Genomic DNA, 19,015 nt, shown 5'->3' with positions numbered 1-19,015 from the left:
CTACTTTTAACATGTTATTATTTGACAAAAACACATTTACTGGAAGAATTTTTGCCAATGCAAAATTTGGTAACAGAATTTTAGTAAAATCTCCCTCAGTTTTTTATGTGACCACGTTTTCCAAAAATATCTGCTCTAAAATTCTAAGATGTCTGCTGAAATAATTGGCTGTCAGCTATGACATGACACCTTGACTTTGAAAACATCTATTTTGGTTATTGAATTACAATAGGTGAAGTGGATTTACACCCGGTAACTGAATTGCGGTTACAGATTTCAACATGGGTCCCTGATCTGAACTACACAGAAATGCATAATTATGGATATGAATGTCATTCTCTTCATGGTGATGTATCCTAAAAAGGTGCACAAAGGTAGAGATATGCAATATCCTCCTTTTCATATTCGGGTATTATTCTACACCCTGGCTATTATTTTAATGAGCACCGCTCATTAAGTAGTACTTTCAAGTATTTTTACTCAAGTAATTTACACCACTGTCTACAGTACAGTACAGGACTGTACTTTACTGTACTGAGCAACACTCTACGCAACTTTTTAAAACTTTACTTTGCTGTACTGTGCTCTACTGTACTGTACTATGCTCTCCAAACTTGTAAAACATAGACGTCTATAATTGGTTCAGATTCGGTCCGGCCCAAACATATGTGGACATTGAAATTAAGTCCGGACCGTACCAAAAAAAACGATGTCTGTGGGACGTTGAAATCAAGGCCAGGACGAAATGACAATTTTCCAACTACTTTTCAACGTCCATGGACGTCCGGTGTCGGTCGGTGCTCAGTGGGTAAGGATGCTGGTTACAGGAAATGGAAAGAGAGGGGGCTCATGGGCAAGTCAATAAGAGCCTGGAAAGGTGACATTTACTGGAGAGAGAGAAGAGAGAGAGGCATAGAGAGAGAGGGAGGGCTTGTCCAGACTTGCTTTGACCACCAGATGACAGAAAGACAAAGAAAACAGTTATGAGCAGAACATGCCAGGGAGGACAGTAGCAGGTGACCCTAAGAGCTGAACATAACAGTTTGTCAGTGGAAGGGAGGACAGTAGCAGGTGACCCTAAGAGCTGAACATAACAGTTTGTCAGTGGAAGGGAGGACAGTAGCAGGTGACCCTAAGAGCTGAACATAACAGTTTGTCAGTGGATGGGAGGACAGTAGCAGGTGACCCTAAGAGCTGAACATAACAGTTTGTCAGTGGAAGGGAGGACAGTAGCAGGTGACCCTAAGAGCTGAACATAACAGTTTGTCAGTGGAAGGGAGGACAGTAGCAGGTGACCCTAAGAGCTGAACATAACAGTTTGTCAGTGGAAGGGAGGACAGTAGCAGGTGACCCTAAGAGCTGAACATAACAGTTTGTCAGTGGAAGGGAGGACAGTAGCAGGTGACCCTAAGAGCTGAACATAACAGTTTGTCAGTGGAAGGGAGGACTTTAGCAGGTGACCCTAAGAGCTGAACATAACAGTTTGTCAGTGGAAGGGAGGACAGTAGCAGGTGACCCTAAGAGCTGAACATAACAGTTTGTCAGTGGAAGGGAGGACTTTAGCAGGTGACCCTAAGAGCTGAACATAACAGTTTGTCAGTGGAAGGGAGGACAGTAGCAGGTGACCCTAAGAGCTGAACATAACAGTTTGTCAGTGGAAGGGAGGACAGTAGCAGGTGACCCTAAGAGCTGAACATAACAGTTTGTCAGTGGAAGGGAGGACTTTAGCAGGTGACCCTATGAGCTGAACATAACAGTTTGTCAGTGGAAGGGAGGACAGTAGCAGGTGACCCTATGAGCTGAACATAACAGTTTGTCAGTGGAAGGGAGGACAGTAGCAGGTGACCCTAAGAGCTGAACATAACAGTTTGTCAGTGGAAGGGAGGACTTTAGCAGGTGACCCTAAGAGCTGAACATAACAGTTTGTCAGTGGAAGGGAGGACAGTAGCAGGTGACCTTAAGAGCTGAACATAACAGTTTGTCAGTGGAAGGGAGGACTTTAGCAGGTGACCCAACTGTGTTTTGTGACTACTGTGATATCCTATTGTATCCAATTTAATTTGAATAATTCCATTAATGACTTTTCTGAAATTCTATTACCAATATCGTAACATAATTCATGTTTGAATCACTTAATAACTCATAAAATTAAATAGCTACCAGCAAAAAAACTAGAACTAATTGGTATGTCTACCTTTACTTGTGTCACGTTCTGACCATAGTTCTTTTGTGTTTTCTTTGTTTTAGTGTTGGTCAGGACATGAGCTGAGTGGGCATTCTATGTTGTATGTCTAGTTTGTCTATTTCTATGTTTGGCCTGATATGGTTCTCAATCAGAGGCAGGTGTTAGTCATTGTCTCTGATTGCGAACCATATTTAGGTAGCCTGTTTTGTGTTGGGTTTTGTCTTCTGTCTTTGTGTCTATGCACCAGATAGGACTGTTTTGTTCCCCCCCCCCCCCCTCCTCCTCCTCCTCCTCCTCCTCCTCCTCCTCCTCCTCCTCCTCCTCCTCCTCCTCCCCCTCTCCCACATTTTCATGTTTTGTAGTGTTCACGTTTATTGTCCTTATTAAGCATGTTGAACACTAACCACGCTGCATTTTGGTCCTCCTCTCCTTCAACGGACGAAAACCAATACAACTTGTTACTTCTGTGAAGTTATCCTCCCTTCTCATGAGGGAGAGAAATTAGAAAATGTCTTAAAGATACAGAATTAGTTGGCAGGGATCTTTAAATTTTAGTGTTCTGATGTTTTTCTAATACCTTAAGACTTTTTCTCATAGATTTCCATCTGTTTGACTAGAAATCAAAGTATTTGCTTATTCCTAATATTTAGGATAGAAAATGTTTGAAACATTTGTCTTAAATAAAACATTCAAAAACAGAGTCTTAGCATTCATTTGACACCACATTTGATATGCTCCTACGAACTTCACATGTTGATGTTTTGCATGGAAATGCCCTTTTCCAGCCTACATATTCTAACTCCAGATTAATCACAATGGGCCTAATCCCTGATTTAGGAATGTATTCCTTTTCTTACGCACTCTGTTCTCAGTATTTGGTATTCAGGTTTACATTTTTCAGTCGCATAACACGCTCTGCAGGTGTGGTTACCTTGAGCGCTCTAAATAAATGTAATTCAACCCCTGAAAACCCTCCCACTTGCTGGCCAACAGATTTTCTCGTGGAGTTTTTTAGTACATTTATCTTCAGTACATTTATCCCTTTAAATATAGTGTACCTTTAATTAGAATTTTGTTGACACACAATAGAATAGATTAAGAGAACAGGGTCAGAATATAGGAATCAATGAAAGAAAGCCATCTATGTATATTCCTCTCAGTTTCAGCACCAACTAGTAGATTTAAAAATACTCTGAACTTGTCGATTATTTAAGCACATTTTAGTGTGAGGAATGTATGTGTCACGCCTTGGTCATTGTATTTTGTGTTTTTGTTATATATTTGGTCAGGCCAGGGTGTGACATGGATTTATGTTGTTGTATTTCGTATTGGGATTTTTGTATTATTGGGATTGCGGCTGAGTAGGGGTGTTGTATGGGCTTGGCTGCCTGAGGCGGTTCTCAATCAGAGTCAGGTGATTCTCGTTGTCTCTGATTGGGAACCGTATTTAGGTAGTCTGGGTTTCGCTTTGGATTTTGTGGGTGATTGTTCCTGTCTCTGTGTAGTGTTCACCAGATAGGCTGTAATAGGTTTCTCGTTCCGTTTGTTGTTTTTGTATATGTATAAGTTATTTCATGTTTCGCTCTTCATTCATTAAAGTCATGAGTAACTATCACGCTGCATTTCGGTCCGACTCTCTTTCCACAAACGAAGAACGACGTTACAGTATGTATGAAAACAAAATGGTTTGGAGAGCCATTTCGCACAAAACATATTGATGAAAAAAGTTACATTGGTTTGATTATTCCTGAAAGTTTTCATACTCAAGTTCAATCCATAAAATATTGGAAGGTGTAAAAAAAGTGTACAAATAGGGTTTAGCAATAATACTATAAATCTACTCCATTTCAAATATGCTACATGTCCCAAAATATTGCACAACGTCTCTCTATATGCACAGAGAAAAGTGTATAAAAACAGAATTATGTTTCATTTACGCACGCTTATCTCGGGTCAACAACATTTTACAATTTGGTGTAATCTGTGTGTTTGTGTGAAAAAGATTCCCTTTTCAGGTATTATGAATTTATGTGTGTAAACATGTTTGTGTATGTGTGTGTGTGTCAGCATTTTCATGTGTGTGCACGTTCTTGTGTGTGCGTGTTAGTGTGAGAATGTGTTCACATCACATGTCTGTTTGTGTGTAAGTGTGTGCAGGGAGGAACACCCTTAGCCCCTGTGTGGTGGTCAGGTTGAGCTCCCCCCTGAGCAGACGGATGGCAGAGGGAGGGCGTCTGTTGAGCCCATAGCCCTGTGAACACACAATACAGTGTGGCACGCTCGCCTCCAGCTCCACCTGTGTAACAGCAGAGCCCCAGCAGGCCTCTGGCCCCTATACTACCTCTGTGTCCTTCCCTCTGCCATCTGGGTCAGTCAGGGAGCCTGGGCCTAAGCCACAGTCTGACCCCCCCACACCCCAGGCCTCACGTGGAGTTGTGAAGGGATGGAGTCAGCCTCTGGGACCCAATGCCCACAAGGCTTCCTCTAGCGTACCTGACTGGGACAGTTCTAGAGCAGCTGCTGTCTGTAGCCTATATCAAGCTCATCATCACCACCTGAAAACAAAATTGTTGGACCAAATCATTCAATTTACACTGTCTCATCTACGTATGAGATTGAGCAGAAACTTTGTTTGAATAAAAATATTTAGAATATACTAATAAGACAAGCAAGTGTGGATTGTAAATATAAATATATTACATTTTTTGACAGTATCTATTCATCTATGAATCATTGCTATTAATGGGTGAAATATGTCAGGAGAGAAAATAATTACAGACTGATACAACATTGAATGAGAGATTAAGCACCTACCATATCATCTAAGTTAACTTAGTTTTCTATACATCCCCTCTATGAATGAAATCAAGCCTTCATGATATTACAGAATAATAGGCACTAATTTAGGCATGACACATCATGAAACTCAGTAACACGTTCTACACAGTAGTAACTGTAATAACAATATAGTACTGTGGTAATATGTGATTACGCATCTTAAACTTGCTTTCTAGTAGAGTGATAGATCTATAACCCACATTTCTATGTGAATTTAGTGGGGCCACACAAAAAGTTACATATTGGCACTTTAACTCTAAGCAGGGTGCAGTTCAATCTTTCACCACATGGGTGGCTGGTGTACTAGTTTGCACTAATCTGAATAGAATTGTATTAGAGAGAAATCAGATATGAACTACAGGCAGCTAAGGTTATAATATCATGATGAAACTGAGACAGAACAGCAATAGTGATTACATCCAAAAGAAAAATATGTTATTGTACATGTTAAATATGAAACAAAAAGACAGAAAACAAAAACCAATGTACTTCATGAAGAAAATGATAATAAATAAAAAACTGGGATATAAATGAATGAATTAATAAATCAGCTATAAGCTATAGTTTCTACTCTTCTAACCTTAGAAATACCCCCTCAAGCTACAATGGTAAACTATAGCAAAATATTTAAAAAAAACACAGCAGTTTTCAGCTGTCGGTGCAACACGATGTAGAACTTCAATAGAGCTATTTCCAGATGTTAAAGTGAAACAGATTGATCCTCTGTTAATGTGAATCAGATCGGTTTATGTTGTTTTCACTTCCTCTATGATCACGGAAACCTCCACTACAGAAACAGCAGAGATAAATATAATATAATATAATTTAATAGCTCTATAGTAACATTCTATTATATTATTATATTACTTATGGCAATTGCAAAAACGTTGTTGTAGATTTTGTTGCACTTTGTGAAAACTATGTGTCCAACTTTCTAACTACGTCCAACAAGTGAGTATCAGATGCATATTAACAATGCATATTAACGTTATATTATATTTCAGGCAAAGCAATGATCATCATTCATGATTTCACATATTCTTTCACTTACCCTATGTACCTTAGGCTACACGACACATTACATAATGATAGAATTGCATAATCCTGTATGAAATGTTGGGGATTACACTGCAGCATAGTAAAAGGAAAGTAAATAACTCAGTATATGTGTGTGATATGGGCTGTGTTGGAAATAAACAGAGGGATGCGCTTCTTCTCAAAGTACCTGATTCTCGCGAGGGTTGGCTTAGCAGAGAGAAACACGGAGGAGAGTGAGCAAAATAAGGAACAGACAACCACCCAGCCAGCCTGGTGTACAGAGCAGACGGGGACAGGGATAGACAGAGCCAGGAAAGCCGTCCGAGAAGTGGCTGGGCGTGACGTCACGAGTTTTCGGAACGTCAACAACAACCTGCAGCATCAGAACCTGCCAGCGGCGGTTCCCAGTTGGCGGTTCCTGGGGTAAGAGGAGTTGCTGTCGCTTTTTTCTGCCACCACAACCTCTCTGTATTGTTTGAAGCCATTCCAGCAGCGACACAGTTCATCCTCTCGTTGTGTTTCCGGCCAAAGCGGCTTCTCTCTCATTTATTCACACGCGCACAAGAAAAGCGCGAGCTTAAAAAAGTACAGGCACGGTAGGGGAACCCATTGCTCTCCCCACGACTTCTCGCGCCAGTCAGGTAATATCATTATGACAACAACCATAGTTATGCTACAAAACGGTTGAAAATATACTTCTGATACTGTGTTTATGTGAAGTTAGTAGTATTCAAGAATGGTGGAAGCTATGTCCACTGACAGGTAACGTTAGCCAGAGAGTGTTTGTAGTGCTTGCTACGTGACGATGATGCTGATGCTGCAACGAGGCTGGGAGTGCGAGACAGTAGACAGGAGGGTGGTGGAGTGGTCTGGGTCGGGATCTGGCCTAGAGTGTGTGCTTTTTCTCAGCATTGCTTTCTGCCCCCTCCAATTAAAAAAAATATATATACATCTCGAGGGAATAAATTGTTTACGTCAGGCATTAAATATTATATACAGTCAAGTATCTGAATAGTTTGGAATAATGTATGCATGCCTGTAAAGTCGATTCTTAATTATTTAGCTCATCTGCTAGCAAGCTATTGGCGTCATGCGTTAGCTTGACAGCTCTTGAGGTGAGATGATGCAGTTGCTACTGTTGTGCTGGCAGGCTATCATTGGGCGCGTTCAAGGAGATTTTGTGAAGTTGGTGTCACCGCCTTTCAAAGTGTGTTGCATTATGGGGATACAAATTGTCTGACTTGCGCCAACATGTTGACTGCATTGCAGTTGCTCCTCACCAACTTCAACTTGGAGCAATCGCCTGCGTTGTAGGAGGATCTATTTTCAACCAATCGTTATGGTGTTTTTGTTTGAGCCAGCGACGAAACGGGAACACACTTTTCTGTGATTCATATATAGAGTGGATATATACAAATAAATAATATTTAAGACCTCTCATCAATTGATTATACAGACATATGATTTCAGTTTGAGTGTGTGATATAGGGGTTAGAGACATGTTTATTTGGAGAACTACGTTGACACTGCCATGCATCTGAGCCTTGCTGTTGGAAAACCACAACAGTGTCTGACTTTCCACTGTCGCTGATGCACCTCCCCCGACCTCACTCATCGACTTTCCACTGTCGCAGATGCACCTCCCCCGACCTCACTCATCGACTTTCCACTGTCGCAGATGCACCTCTCCCGACCTCACTCATCGACTTTCCACTGTCGCAGATGCACCTCCCCCGACCTCACTCATCGACTTTCCACTGTCGCAGATGCACCTCCCCCGACCTCACTCATCGACTTTCCACTGTCGCAGATGCACCTCCCCCGACCTCACTCATCGACTTTCCACTGTCGCAGATGCACCTCTCCCGACCTCACTCATCGACTTTCCACTGTCGCAGATGCACCTCCCCCGACCTCACTCATCGACTTTCCACTGTCGCAGATGCACCTCTCCCGACCTCACTCATCGACTTTCCACTGTCGCAGATGCACCTCACTCATCGACTTTCGTCTACAGTGGGCTGCATCAGCCTAACAACTGGAACATGCTAATTTTCAAAAAGCACCCACATTGTTTCCATAACCCCTTTGAACCCTATGTCAATTGGATACTTTGTGTGCCAACAATGTTTGCTAAAGCTTTTTTTTGTTTATGTCTGCATTTCTGCAGCACTATAATAATTCACACTGATATAATTCAGGATGTCTTGACCCACTCAACTATGTGACACTGTCACTTTATAATGAGGACTAACATTTGGAGTGAGGATCATATACCCCTACCACTGCCCATAACCACTGGTACAGTGATAGGCGTTTGTCATTTTATGACAACTAGGATTCTAATGCAGCCTCCATGTAAATCATACAGTAGGCTATAAGAGTTGACAAGTGATACTGAGGTAATTCAGTATCTGACAAGATAAGAGGAACTCCTGGAATCCATTAGACATCAGCATCCGCCAGCGTTCAATCACACCTTTTCATTTCCTTAATTTCAAACCAAAACACCGGTCTCGCTCTCTCTTGTTACTCTCTGTGTGATCCTTATGAATTTTCATTCTCCGTTCAGGCACTGTTCTGCTTCTTTGGTATTATCCTAATCCATGTCTAATTCAAAAGGCACAAATACAATAGTATGTTTAGTCTTGTGGGCTAGTCTGTGCAGATGATAATGGCAATAGATTTGTATTTGATAGACAACTAATTTTGACTTGGCTTTACTTCCATATCAGGTTTTTTTTCTCCAGAGTTTCTTAGAAGGGAAATGCCTTTGGACAACAGCTGCTGTCCTGGGTCTGTTCTGAGATGTTTGATGCTAAAGGAAGTGGAAGTTAGGAAGTGTGTGGCTAGGCTTAATGTACTAAGTGCTTCCAGAAGCCATCTTGGGTTACAGAGCAGTAGGCCTAGTTTTTATCTGGATTCTTAAGTGCGCTGCAGGAGTTGTGTAGAGCAACATGATATCCCTCCGCTAAGGAATCACTTGTACCCTTGACCAGGGTCTTGTTCATTAGGCACAAATGGGAGCATCATTTAAATGCATTTCAGAACCACTTCAAAAACTATTTGATGCATCTTAAGGAGCTTTTGCAGTCTGTTGATAAACAAATTAAAAACATGCCAGCCAGGGCATGTGCATACTGGTTGTTTAGACTATACTGTCTACAGAATACAATAATTCTAATCAAGGCTTTTAGACATTGGTCAGCAATTTGCATCTTTCTATTATTTCAGCTGTCTGTGATGTTCTGTATTACATTAGTGATGGGGAAAGATGTATACGGTTACATATCGGGATATTGTTGGGGACGATATATCCTATAGTTTTGACTAGAGGTCGACCGATTAATCGGAATGGCCGATTAATTAGGGACGATTTCAAGTTTTCATAACAATCGGTAATCTGTATTTTTGGGCGCCCCATTTGCAGATTTTTATTTATATATATATATATTTTTTTACACCTTTATTTAATCTTTATTTAACTAGGCAAGTCAGTTAAGAACACATTCTTATTTTCAATGACGGCCTAGGAACAGTGGGTTAACTGCCTTGTTCAGGGGCAGATCGACAGATTTTCACATTGTCAGCTCGGGGGATCCAATCTTGCAACCTTAACTAGTCCAACGCAATAACGACCTGCCTCGCTCTGGTTGCACTCCACAAGGAGACTGCCTGTTACGCAAATGCAGTAAGCCAAGGTAAGTTGCTCGCTAGCATTAAACTTATCTTATAAAAAACAATCAATCATAATCACTAGTTAACTACACATGGTTGGTGATATTACTAGATATTATCTAGCGTGTCCTGCGTTGCATATAATCTGACTGAGCATACAAGTATCTGACTGAGCGGTGGTAGGCAGAAGCAGGCGCGTAAACATTCATTCAAACAGCACTTTCGTGCGTTTTGCCAGCAGCTCTTCGCTGTGCATCAAGCATTGCACTGTTTATGACTTCAAGCCTATCAACTCCTGAAATGAGGCTGGTGAAACCGAAGTGAAATGGCTAGCTAGTTAGAGCGTGCTAATTGTCGTTGTGTTGCTGGTTCGAGCCCAGGGAGGAGCGAGGAGAGGGACGGAAGCTATACTGTTACACTGGCAATACTAAAGTGCCTATAAGAACATCCAATAGTCAAAGGTTAATGAAATACAAATGGTATAGAGGGAAATAGTCCTATAATTCCTATAATAACTACAACCTAAAACTTCTTACCTGGGAATATTGAAGACTCATGTTAAAAGGAACCACCAGCTTTCATATATTCTCATGTTCTGAGCAAGGAACTGAAACGTTAGCTTTCTTACATGGCACATATTTTACATGGAACATATTGGACTTTTACTTTCTTCTCCAACACTTTGTTTTTGCATTATTTAAACCAAATTGAACATGTTTCATTATTTACTTGAGGCTAAATTGATTTCATTGATGTATTATATTAAGTTAAAATAAGTGTTCATTCAGTATTGTTGTAATTGTCATTATTACAAATAAAAAAAATCGTCCGATTAATCTGAATTGGCTTTTATGGTCCTCCAATAATCGGTATCGGCGTTGAAAAATCGTTTGACCTCTAGTTTTGACAATATCGCAATATTATTTGTGCGCTAGTTAGCTTTACCTGCACCAAAACTCCAGTATTTCTCCTTCATAGTTTGTTCTCCATCTAATTTTTAGATATGGAGCCAATTTGTTTTCAGGTCTTTTATTTCCACGACTGATTAAAACATGTTTCTCCTGGCTCTCTCTTGTCCCTCTGCAGCAGACATATGGTGAGCAACATGTTTGGAACATCGAAGCGCAATACATATTGTATCGGCACCAAAGTATTGTGATATTATTGTATCGTGAGGTCACTGGCAATTCCCAGCCCTATATAATAACACCATGACGTTTCTCTTATGTAGGCTCTGGGAATGTGGATGGTCTGTCTGGGATAGTAGGCTATTTGCTTAACAGGCTCTCAATGGGAGGAGGCTGCGGGCAATTCCACTGTAACTGAGTGATGCTGAGACAGTGCAGATGCAAAATTTGGTAACAGAATGACTGTACAAACCATCATTCTATTACCCAACTTTGCATTTGCACTTCAGGTAGGCTAAATGTGGTTTTGCAAACTTTTCTGTGGAAATTGTTAAAAGTTGTCCTTGTGAATAAAGTTGAACTGTGCAATCATTGTTTTTTGTTTGACATATATTTTAAAGTGAAAAAGTGAGTCTTAGCATCACTCTGTTACTGTGGAATTGCCCATTTGGCTCCTGAAATAGATTTAGGCTACTTAATCCTTCTGTAGTGATTCTTGGGGGAACAAGGCCTGTCATAGTTAGGGTTGCAAAATTCTGGGAATGTTCAATACATTCCCTGGTTTTCCCAAAATCCCGGTTGGAGGATTCCCGGAATCAGGAGAGAATAGACAGGAAACCCCAAGCCGGGATTTCGTGTAAACCAGGGAATTCCCAGAATTTTGCAACACTAGTCATAGTGTTTGCATGATGAAGCATTATATTTTTGCACACTATCTATCTAGTTTAGAGAAAGAAAACATTTGAGTAAATTCAATGTTGTTGTAAATCCCCCAAAACGGAATCAAGCCAGGCATTAGCCAAATAAGTGTTTTTTGTCCAGAAATGCTTGGGTGCTTGTATCATTCTAGGTATTCTTTGTTTCCTAAATTTCAGCAGCTGTGAATTAATTTATGTGTACCTAGCCTATATTCTTGCTGCTGTATGCTCCAGCCTCCAGGGCTGAGGGAATTGTAAATGCTTCATGGTGTATTTTTGAATGGAATGAGGCGTTTCAGATTATTTTTCTGCTTGTATCCTCTAGGTCCACCCCCACAGTGAGAGTCAGGTCAGCCTCTCACTCTATAGTTTACTTAGTAGTACTGATTTGAAAGTGTTTTATTTGTAAATGTGTTGATGGGCAGTGGGCACTAATTGGCCTTTCATATTGCTATGGGGCGGCAGGGTAGCCTAGTGGTTAGAGTGTTGGACTAGTAACCGGAAGGTTGCAAGTTCAAACCCCCGAGCTGACAAGGTCGTTCTGCCCCTGAACAGGCAGTTAACCCGCTGTTCCTAGGCCGTCATTGAAAATAAGAATTTGTTCTTAACTAGTTAAATAAAGGTAAAAATAAAAAGTACAACCCAGTGTTGGAGGTTACATAGTCACTATTGGCTCCATGTGTTCAGTGCCTTGTGAAGATAATTTTACTAGTACAGGGCACCCTGCAGCCTGTAATAATAATATACTGTACTTCTAGAGATTCTGGGCCTATATGTCTACAGAATCTCTAGGAAATCAAATGTCTTCCGCTATCACCATGTCTACAAACTGGCCTGTTCCTCAGGATAAGCATTGATAGTTATTTATGGTGTATAATGTATGTTTGATTCCCTTGTGGCAAGTGTGTCTAGTAGTTCACACTGGCCTTATCTGATGCTCACTGCATGCTCTGCAGGCATGTGCTTCATGAGTTGATTTTGCTGTCATCTCACTCATTGGCTGATTCCTTTGTTTTCTTCAGTGGATAGGATCTGTAGTGTGAGTGTTGCCTATAAAGATAGGCTAGGTATGGATTAGTCTAGTGGGTGACAGTACAGTATTGCCCATTGGAGAGTGATCACAATCAACTGGAGTTCAGTGAATTTCCCTAATATTGGTGTGCTGTTCATTTTGATTCAGGGCTGTTCCCTGACATGGCAAGATTGATTAATGGTGTATGGCTGGCTGGTACCTCATACTACTGCACATTGATCAAGTACTGATACTCCCTTCAAAAACTATTTGATGTAGTGCCATTCTTACGTATTTTATTCCTGTTGTTACTATTTTTTATTTATTTTTTACTCTGCAGTAAAGTCTACACTTGTATTCGGCACATATGACAAATGCAATTGGATTTGAGTTGATTTGGCTGGCTCTTTCTGGACCCTCCCTCCGCTCCCCTCTCCATCAGGGCTGCGAATTGGCAGGGACCTCACAATACAATATAATCACGATTCTATAGATATTGTGATTCGATACTGAGATTTTATTGCAATTCGACGTTCCAAATATATTGCTCTCTATATGTCTGCTGCAGAGAGACGAGAGCCATGAGAAAACGAGTTTTGATCAGTCATGGAAATAAAAGTGCTGAAAAGATGTTGGCTCACTATTTACAAAGAAGATGGAGAACAAGCTATGAAGGAAAAATACTGGAGTTTTGGTATAGGTACACCATCACTACTCTCCATCCCCGTGTGTTAAATGAAATTACTCAACTTATTCTCAACGTTCTCCCTCTGACTACATCAAGACATAGAATTCAGCGTTGTTGGTTTTAGCACAGCTGAAGACTGTTCTGCGGTGACAGGCTTACAACAGCAGGGCTGGGGCTTCGTCACACTGGATCTCAGCTCGCCACCGTGTCTGTCACTCAATCTGTCTGAGGCGGAGGGAGGGTGCAGGGGAACATAGTGGAATGGTGGCCAGCAGCCCACACTGCTGCCTCTGCCACACATGAAGAGCCAGGCATGATATCGACAGTCAGCTCTCGGTCCTTCTTCCGCCTCTCTACTACTATAGACTAGTACTACACAGACTTGAGCTATCAGACAGGCTGAGTCACCATATCCTCTATGACTCATTTTATTATTTTATGTGCTCTGTCCTTTATACTATAGTCATTCATTGACAGTCATATGAAATCCAGCAGCGTTCTGTGCAAGGCAATGATTGGGAAGCTCCGTAACCCATAAGGCTGTGGCTGAAACCCCCTCCAGCCCCATCATATACCCATTGTGTACACCCCAGTGATTTTATAGGCTTCAATGTGCTACACAGCCAGCCAACAGATCTTTCTGGGAGGCTCCATCTCCAAGTTCACTTTTATGTTTGGGTGATGCCAGGGTGGGTTCATCTTTTATAAAACATGGCACACAATTTGATCTGTTTTTCTCCCTATAGGACTGCTGTGTGCTGCTTTCACAGCTCAGTCCAAAATACATTTAGAATTCTACCCTCACTCATTACGATGCTAACAAATGTTCCCTAAGCAATAGGCTATTACTTCAAGTGTTCAGCACAGCAATTCGGAGACAATGAAATTGAAATATGATCTATTGTCTTGAAATGCAATCTATACATTTTCATGGATTAAAGAGCCTCTAAGGCCCCTTTGATTATTATAAGGAGGCATTATTTGATATTGATCTCAGGATAATAGATTCTGTTATACCACCTAGGAATTTGAAATGAGGCATGCATGCCTTGCTGCCCCTCACTGAACATTTTCTTATGATATATTTTGGTGGAGGATGTTGGCAGTTGTAAAGTACTCTAAGGATATAGTACTCTGGTTGCATGGTGCTACAGTATGGTGCTACAGTATGGTGCTACAGTAGGATTCTAACACTCTGATGACAAGGTTTCAGTTCAGAGTCTCTCACATTTTTCTCGCACTTTTCTCGCACTATCACCATCTGTACAGTATGAAGTATAAAGTTATCTGTGGGATTTTCACCTGTAAGAGATGCTGTCAACCAATAGCTACTGCCAAGCGGCTAAACGTTAGTACTGCGCGGACCCTGTTAGCCTAGTACACAGTGTCTTTACAAATGACTGACATTTTAAAGGTTATCTTCATTGATGCCCCCCCCCTCCCTTGCCTGTCCCTTCAACACTCAGCCAGAATCTGGACCATATCAACAGGATAATAACGTAAATATCTGGACGAGGTGAGCAGGGTACTCACTAATGATTATAACACCCTGCATGTACTGTACATTGTATTCAATAAGGAGGTTCATTTCACTCACCTCGTCAACTCATTGTCCACTCAGTTAGTTGGGTTCATTCATACAATTGGGGTCAAAAGCACCTTTAGTAAGACACAAAGTCAGATACAAGACATTTGCTATCTGGTTTGTCCAGTTTGGTTTTCCAAGAAAAAAGGGACGTTCAAGGGAAGTGCTGGCCTGGATCTTAGAACATACAGTGCCAAGAACACAAGAAAGGGGACAGTATATTAAATCATGCCAGTACTTGTGATAATATCTCCACTCCAGCCAGTGTTCACTTTGAGGACTACATAATGTGTATGTTACTCATGCTGCTGTAGACTGTCTCGTACACACACTTCCAGGTCAAATGTTAGGCTATATTGTAATGTACTTGGTGGCATCAGTAGTTTTAAAGAGACTGTAATTGTTAGTCGGCAAAGTATTGTGCATTATACAGTGGGGCAAAAAAGTATTTAGTCAGCCACCAATTGTGCAAGTTCTCCCACTTAAAAAGATGAGAGAAGCCTGTATTTTTCATCATAAGTACACTTCAACTATGACAGACGAAATGAGAATAAAAAATCCAGAAAATCACATTGTAGGATTTTTAATGAATTTATTTGCAAATAATGGTGGAAAATAAGTATTTGGTCACCTACAAACAAGCAAGATTTCTGGCTCTCACAGACCTGTAACGTCAGCCTCTTTAAGAGGCTCCTCTGTCCTCCACTCGTTACCTGTATTAATGGCACCTGTTTGAACTTGTTATCAGTATAAAAGACACCTGTCCACAACCTCAAACAGTCACACTCCAAACTCCACTATGGCCAAGACCAAAGAGCTGTCAAAGGACACCAGAAACAAAATTGTAGACCTGCACCAGGCTGGGAAGACTGAATCTGCAATAGGTAAGCAGCCTGGTTTGAAGAAATCAACTGTGGGAGCAATTATTAGGAAGTGGAAGACATACAAGACCACTGATAATCTCCCTCGATCTGGGGCTCCACACAAGATCTCACCCCCGTTGGGTCAAAATGATCACAAGAACAAAAATCCCAGAACAACATGGGGGACCTAGTGAATGACCTGCAGAGAGCTGGGACCAAAGTAACAAAGCCTACCATCAGTAACACACTACGCCGCCAGGGACTCAAATCCTGCAGTGCCAGACGTGTCCCCCTGCTTAAGCCAGTACATGTCCAGGCCCATCTGAAGTTTGCTAGAGAGTATTTGGATGATCCAGAAGAAGATTGGGAGAATGTCATATGGTCAGATGAAACCGAAATATAACTTTTTGGTAAAAACTCAACTTGTCGTGTTTGGAGGACAAAGAATGCTGAGTTGAACACCATACCTACTGTGAAGCATGGGGGTGGAAACATCATGCTTTGGGGCTGTTTTTCTGCAAAGGGACCAGGACGACTGATCTGTGTAAAGGAAAGAATGAATGGGGCCATGTATCATGAGATTTTGAGTGAAAACCTACTTCCATCAGCAAGGGCATTGAAGATGAAACGTGGCTGGGTCTTTCAGCATGACAATGATCCCAAACACACCGCCCGGGCAACGAAGGAGTGGCTTCGTAAGAAGCATTTCAAGGTCCTGGAGTGGCCTAGCCAGTCTCCAGATCTCAACCCCATAGAAAATCTTTGGAGTGAGTTGAAAGTCCGTGCTGCCCAGCAACAGCCCCAAAACATCACTGCTCTAGAGGAGATCTGCATGGAGGAATGGGCCAAAATACCACCAACAGTGTGTGAAAACCCTGTGAAGAATTACAGAAAACTTTTGACCTCTGTCATTGCCAACAAAGGGTATATAACAAAGTATTGAGATAAACTTTTGTTATTCCACCATAATTTGCAAATAAATTCATTAAAAATCCTACAATGTGATTTTGCGCAATTGGTGGCTGACTAAATACTTTTTTGCCCCACTGTAAATGCGTACCGCGTTATAGGCTACAGAACCGTGGAAACCAGGGTGACATTTCATTAAGTTAGCATCATTTGCACTGCCAATACCACGGTAGCTCTCTCAATGGACATCTTTGGTCAAATTGACTTAACTAGATACCTAAAGACCTGTTGTGTGACTGTACATCTAAAAATGTCACTGAAGAAAACGAGAGCCAAAACAAATAGCAAATGCATCTGCAGAGGAATTCTGCCAAACAGTTTAGCTCTACTGTTTCCTGTAGCATGTGTCAGTAATCCTGTGTGATTTTGCGATGTAGTGAAGGTGTGAGTTACTATACTGTGACAGACAGTCAGGTGTGGGAGAGAGAGTATTGGGTGAATTGTGCATACACCGGCTCTGTGGTAGACACTCGGTGGATCATGTTGATGCGGCTCTAGCTTAATAAATGACTGTGGGTCTTCTGAGTGTTCACCACAAACTGCCGTCAGGAGATTTACTCTAAAAACCATTGCTTGACTTGGATTGAAATCGGTTCCGGTGCTCATTTTGGGTGCCGGTACTGTTTACATTTAGGTGCAGGAACTCCACAATACTTTTTGAGCTATTATTCTATAAGAGGAACAGGAGCTCAAGCAGTAGAACATTTTTAGGTGCTGGTACTCAGCTTGGGTGAGCTCCTACCTAAGCCAAGCACTGCTGATAACTGGCACTTTTGTGGAGTTGTGTGTCATTTATTCCCCAGCCTGATATGACAAGGCTTTTCTTAGATGTGTCAGCAGGTCTGATCTGAATACTGATGCTAGGCAGAGCTCCACAGTGGAATACACTATCTTTGATTTATTAAGCTAGCCTATGGTGAGTCTTTACACAGTACAGTGTGGCAAGGCAAGGTTCTATGGCACCACAATTTAAATGCTTGCAGGTTTGATTCTCTCTGGACTGGCTATCGGATTTGGTTGAATTCCTTGTAAATTTCACAGTACTCTTCTGGTCCTTGATGTAACATAGACATTCACAAAACTATTGTCTGTCAAATCCTTTCTTTGCAAATTAGGTAAACAGGAAGTAACAGGCGACCATGATACATTGATGCATTGTTGCACATTTTGGGGAATATTCAGAGGTGGAAACTTTCCGTGGGAATTAACAGGAATACATGGGAATTAACTGAAATGTATATATATATTAAAAAACATCTAAATTCAAATGGTATTAATATTAATTTATATATATATTTCAGTTAATTCAAATATATACAAATTAATATTAATACCATTTAATTTGAATGTTTTTAAAAATATTGGATACATTTACCATATCATATGGAGACAGAAACATAAACCTTTTACCTTATCATAAGTAGAAATAATATAAATAAAAAAACAATTTGACTCTCAACATGGGATGATTTCACTGAACAACAAAAGAAAGGGAATATTGAATGATTCCCAATGATCCACCGCATCTCCCAAAAACGTTTTCAACATACATCTGTAAAATGATAGTCTAGAAACTAAAGCTTTGGTTGTCTTCCTTTCAGGTTTCCATGTCTTCTCCCTGGACCTCCTCAATGTCCACCTCTTGAACATCAGACTCTGAGGCCTCATCTTCACTGTCACTTTCCAACCTTGTTGAGGATGGCTCGTGGTCAGGCTCAAAAAGCCTCAAATTTGCCCGGTTGGCCACCAATTTTTCAACCCTTGTATTGGTCAGCCTGTTGCGTGCTTTGATGTGTGTATGTTCCCAAACAAGGACCAGTTGCGCTCTGAGGCAGCTGATGTTGGTGAGATTTGGAGTTTGATGGTGGCAACAGGGGAAAGAGCCTCAGATCCACAAAGTCCCTTCCAGCAGCTGGCTGATGACATATGTTGGCACGACTGCCATATTGCATCTCCATCCCAAAGCCCTTGCTTGGAAGTGTCCTTCGCCAGACTGCCAAGAACCTTGTCCTCATCCAGGCCAAGGTGGCGAGACACGGTAGTTATGACACCATAGGCCTTGTTGATCTCTGTACCAGACAGGATGCTCTTGCCAGCATACTTGGGGTCCAACATGTATGCTGCGGCGTCTATGGGCTTCAGGCAAAAGTCTTCACACTTTTTGATATATTTCAGAACTGCAGTTCCTCTGCTTGTATCAACAGTGAAGTGGGCAGGGCTGTACGGATTTCTTCACTTACATCTGCAAGCAGAGTCTGAACATCAGACAGGACATTGTCTCCCTCAATCCGTGCAATGGCTACTGCTATAGGTTTCAGGCTTACCACTCTTTCC

General features: G+C 41.3%; 1 protein-coding gene across 2 annotated transcripts in view; it reads left to right on the top strand.

Annotated features, from left to right (window-relative positions):
- The first annotated feature begins 6,295 nt into the window (after positions 1 to 6,295).
- The window catches only part of akt3a (v-akt murine thymoma viral oncogene homolog 3a), a 142,602-nt gene continuing 129,882 nt past the window's right edge, over positions 6,296 to 19,015 (top strand). The window contains exon 1 of one of the 2 annotated variants that reach the window (XM_052477995.1): positions 6,296 to 6,484. The gene's annotated coding sequence lies outside the window, so the exon portion shown is untranslated. The other variant, XM_052477994.1, reaches the window with a different exon arrangement.

The sequence above is a fragment of the Oncorhynchus keta genome, chromosome 24 (genome assembly GCF_023373465.1).
Source record: "Oncorhynchus keta strain PuntledgeMale-10-30-2019 chromosome 24, Oket_V2, whole genome shotgun sequence".
NCBI classification, from domain to species: domain Eukaryota; kingdom Metazoa; phylum Chordata; class Actinopteri; order Salmoniformes; family Salmonidae; genus Oncorhynchus; species Oncorhynchus keta.
The sequence above is the reverse complement of the archived record's forward strand: the minus strand, read 5'-3'. Positions and strand labels throughout refer to the sequence as shown.